The sequence below is a fragment of the Triticum aestivum genome, chromosome 1B (genome assembly GCF_018294505.1).
Source record: "Triticum aestivum cultivar Chinese Spring chromosome 1B, IWGSC CS RefSeq v2.1, whole genome shotgun sequence".
NCBI lineage: Eukaryota > Viridiplantae > Streptophyta > Magnoliopsida > Poales > Poaceae > Triticum > Triticum aestivum.
The window spans coordinates 697691594-697696603 of NC_057795.1; positions in this window are offsets into that span (position 1 = coordinate 697691594).

Sequence of the window (5010 nt, forward strand, 5' to 3'; positions counted from 1 at the left end):
CGGGGAGAGGACGAGAAGGGGCGCGGGGGCGCGGCCATGGGCGTGGCCGGAGCCGGTCGGAGCACGGCCAGGGGGCGCGAGGGCCACATTGAGGGCGGGGCGGACACGGGACAGAGGGGTGGCGCGCTCGGCACAGGAGCTCACCGTGGGATGATGGGGTCTAGGCAGCGGGGGGTTGAGGAGGAAGACGGCGACGACGCGCGACGGGGAGGCAGGCCGGTGGGGAAGTCCGTCGGGGCTACGTGCTGGTCTTCGGGCGGCGCCGGCGAGCGGTCGCCGCCAGCGCGGCGAGGGGCGCCGTCGAGGGAGAGGGCACGGGGTGCGATGCCGAGGGCGGGGGCCGGCGAGCAGGCTCCGGCGTCGGGGTACGGCCCGATCTAGTTCTGGATCGCGGGGGGGGGGGGGGGGACGGGGAGCGAGAGGGGGAGTGGGGTTTCATCCCCGATCCAGATCGGATCGGGAGGGGAGAGGGAGTGGCGATGTGGGGAGGGAGTGGGAGCGAGTGGGTTAGGGTTTCGGTCGCCACGGGGTTATGGGGAGTGGGGTGGCCGGCTGGGCCTTTGCCCAGTTGGGCCGGTTGGGGGGGGGCCTGGCCGGCTGGGCCGTCTGGCCCAGTGGGGGGGTGGCCTTCTCTCTATTATTATTTTTGTCTTTTGTTTTTCTGTTTTATCTCTTTTCTTTTATTTATTTTCTTCTACGGATTTATATTATTTTAGTTTTATAAAACATAAAAGTTGCACCTAAATTATTATTACTAGTTATACCTCGGTCACAAAAAGGTCTAACCCCCAAATAAAATAGTTTAGTATTTTATAAAATACAAAAGGCATTTATTTAGTTGTTTTAGCTACTGCTTAAATCATTTTAGAGCATTCAAACATTTTATAAAAGGGTGGTTTCTTCACCATAATTACATATGCATTATTTGTCACCGTTTGTACTTTTTAGTTCTGACATTTGAAAATTTTACTGGTTTGACTTTATTTTAAATTTGAATTTTGAATCGGTTTTGAACTACGCGTGATTAACAACAGTAATCGAGGTGACGTGGCATCATTTGGTGAGGGTTACTATAGCTTAATTATCCGGGCGTCACAATTCTCCTCCACTACAAGAAATCTCGTCCCGAGATTTAAGAGGAGAGTAAGGGGGAGATCTGGTTACGAAATTCTAACGAGTCTTCTCGGTCTTGGTTGCTCTTCTCGAAGAGATCAATCCATTACGTTGATGTCTTCATTTTTATGCTTCAGGTCATCATGATGAAGTCGTCATCTTTTCTTCAGGATCTCCATCGTACTTACGAAAGAATAAGGGGGGTATTCCGGGAGAACGAACCGCTACAAGGTTGACTATCTGGTCGATAACATCGGGGAAGGTGGCAGAACGTAACTCTCAAATTGAAACTTAAGAAAATATCGAGAGCAAGGTAATGAGGTTTCATGGGAAGTTTCGAGCGAGCAGGCAACCGTTCGATGCCTGAAACAGGGCGTGAAAGGGGCTCAAAGCGATCGGGAATAAGTATTGTGTCCGGTAACAGATTTGATGATCCCTCGGAAGATGGCTCATGAATTACATACGAAGTCAAGCACGAGGAATAACTTGGGCAACAGGGGTGTACAGGAGAGTCAGGTTTCGATCCTGTGGAACTGTGGGTTATGGGCCCACCATGTGGGTTAAAAGTAGGAAAGGCAGTGACATCTTGCACAATCATGTAAGCAAGGCATGTTAGAGGATAGCCTGACAGTTATGTCGGCAACAATGTCGGTACCAAGGGCGAGGGACGAAGAGAACCATCTTCCTGCTCGTTGAACGAGGCAGACCAATAGGCAAAGTTCTCGTCCATCGGTGGTTACCGGAATGTCCTCACCAAAATAACAGGGTCTTTCTGACAGAATTGTACACCGAGGTGTTTACAAAAGTAGGAGAATATTACTGTTTAGATCTCATAGATCACAAGAAAGGTTAAACCAAACAATGGAAAGGAAGATATGATTATCGGATTTAACCAAATCAATGGAAAGGAAAAATGTGTTTAAACACATTTTCCAGGGGTATATCCTTCCCAAGGACAAGCAGATGATATCCATGACAGGATAGTAGGTAGAAAACCATTTTAGGTAAGGGGAGAAAAATTTCATGACATTACCCATACAACGGTGTTTGGATAATTGATAAAGAGAATTTAGCATTGTGCTTCAAATGTTCTTGGTGATGAACGGAGTACCACAGACATGCTTCAGGTAGCAATGATATGGTGTTTCAATCAAGGGCCCGACTTCGGATACACCAATGACCCATCAGGAGTAACTTATAAAATAAGTCCTACCACTTCCTCTAGGAGGAATGGTTATCCTTGCAAAAGAAATCATAATGATAGGTCCTCCAGCCAGGGGGGGTGCTAGGCATGACATCCTGTTACCAGGTCATCAAAGGGCCAACAACATAACTCTTGGAAAGTTGTCCCAACCATCATATCTGACCGAGATTCAGATCCAATTGGTGTCATGATGCCTCAGACTCAGGATGTCCGAGAAGAAAAGACGCAACACAAATCGTTGAAATGGCATTGCAAGACTCTCGGGAAATGAACTATGGGAGCGGGTTCCTGAAACAATAGTTCATCATTAAACCAAGGAGAGGTGAGGAGGTGGCTGATTGACTCAGCGACAATTCATTGAGATTTTCAAAAGATGGATTTACACAATAATGTGAACAAGAAGATGACATTTGTCAGATCAAATGGTATAATGATGTATGCTCGAGGAAAACATACACAATTAAACATTGGTTGAAAGGTGCACCCGAAATATGGGTTGGGTTGCACGACCAATGTCAGAATGGTGATTCAATAGTCAATAGCCCAAGAATGAACTTTCGATCATTAACTAAAAAAAATTAGGGTTGCTAGAAGGAAAGAATCCAAACAACACCGTTCACTTGTTGGAATTAACACGGGGACCAAGAAATGAACGAAGATGGCAAAAAGCATTTTGATATCAGGAATTCTTAAGAGGTGGTGAAATTCCCACCACATTCTTGACAAAAAGAGATGGTGATACTTCCGAGGTAAGGAAGATCAAATGCTGGGTAGCAAGGAACTCAAGGTGCAACACAAAACAGGAACAAGTTTTGTGTTGGAGAGAATGCAATAAAGTTGTCGATGATAACCCAAATCATCGAGGGCAAAGGATGCTATTTCTCATCAAGAATTTGATTGATATCCTGGAAACACTCAGAATGTTGATGATGATCACGACGCACTTCTCGAGAGGTTTCATGAAGATGTAATCAACCAGCGACGACATCACACCAAGGGAATGGTGAAGCAAAAGGTTACTGGAACCATAGGTACGACACAAACTCGAAATCAAGTTTGTTGTCCAAGGAGAATTGATATGACGAGGAAGATCGACGCATGATTTGCTCATCATCGAAAAGTGTGCTCCGGGAAAAAGAACCAGGTAGCACAGTTAAAATTTAGCACAATAAGGATGTATCCAATCAGGCTAGGAATGACTTCAAGGATTATTAAACTCATAAGCAACGAAAATTACTTAGAGTTATCGTATCAGAGTGCGGAATCAATTCACTTATCAATGTTCTCGGTTGACGACAACCCAGAACTCGTGGAGGGACTCTGATAGGGAAAGGTATTACTCCAGCACAAGTACATAAGATGTAGTGCAATGGCAAGATATCCTCGAGATACCAGGGGATAATACTCGAAGGCATATCAAATGAAAGGTTGAAGTGGGGTGTATTGATATATAGAAGACAAGCGCTTAAACTTGCTCGAGAAATGGGATCAAAGAAGAACATATGGTCGGAACCACGATTACAAGGATCAATTCACAGATACCATATGATATTATATCAAGGGGATAGTTATTATTACAAGAAGCTCCCATGATAGGATATACATCGTGTCCATGGGCATGAACACAAGTTCAAGGTCGACTCCCACTTCTTCAGTGCATAACCTTTCATTCACTTCTCTTTTTCGAAGAAGTTGTAGGGTTGAATTATCTGGCAAAATACCAGACGACTATGACTCGTGAAAACTTTGAGTTCACACCTAATATGGAAGGCATAGGTTCAACCCATCGAGGCATCTTAGGAGCATATACCACAATTTCAGGAATAAATAACACAAGCTCGAGAGTAGAGCATGCTGGAGAAAGCAGATGATACAATTTACCAAAGGCATTATATATCCGAGGAAAGGCTCACAAGCTTATAGAATATGAAGGAATCTGTCGGATAAAATCCAACAAAGGATCTGGTGGTCCATAAGGGATCTGGTGTGAGCATCGGTACTCAACTAGAGGAAGCAGATTATAGAAACAACTGACTAACTCAATTGTCAAATGCAAGGAATTATGATTTCTAAATCAAGGGATCAGAAGCAATGCTCTGTTTAGGGATGGATAAGTTGAATAGCCTTAGGGTACAATCGACGACAATTGGATTGGTCGAGAACCAATTCCAGTTAAAAGAATGGAAGCTGAGCCGGAAAGGTAATTTATAAGGATCAATAATGATTGCGTGTATTCGCAAACATATTGAGTCAACAGACTCAAAATGATAATGACAAGGAATGTCAATAAGACTACGAGACTTATGGGATTAACCATAATGCAAGCAGGCAAGAATTTCAAGAGCCAAAGGCTCCAGAGGATTTTCAGAAGATCGAATATTATTTTGAAGACTTTTGTGAAACACCTGAACAACTGGGGATGAACGGATACTCGGCAAGCGCGAGTAATTATTCGTAGGGGTATTCATGCAGCAAGGAACTGCAGGGCAGTAAGCGTAAAGAATTCTCGGAATATCGAAGAGTATTTCAGGACATCTTGTAATAACAAGAGCAACTGGGGATGACAATATGAACGATAGGTGTAAGTAGTTATCCAGAGGGATTTATCGATGGAAGTGAATTGCAAAAGCGATGGTACATAGTCTCGAGAGCACATCGTAGAGTATCTTCGGAATCTTCTGGTGCAGCAGACG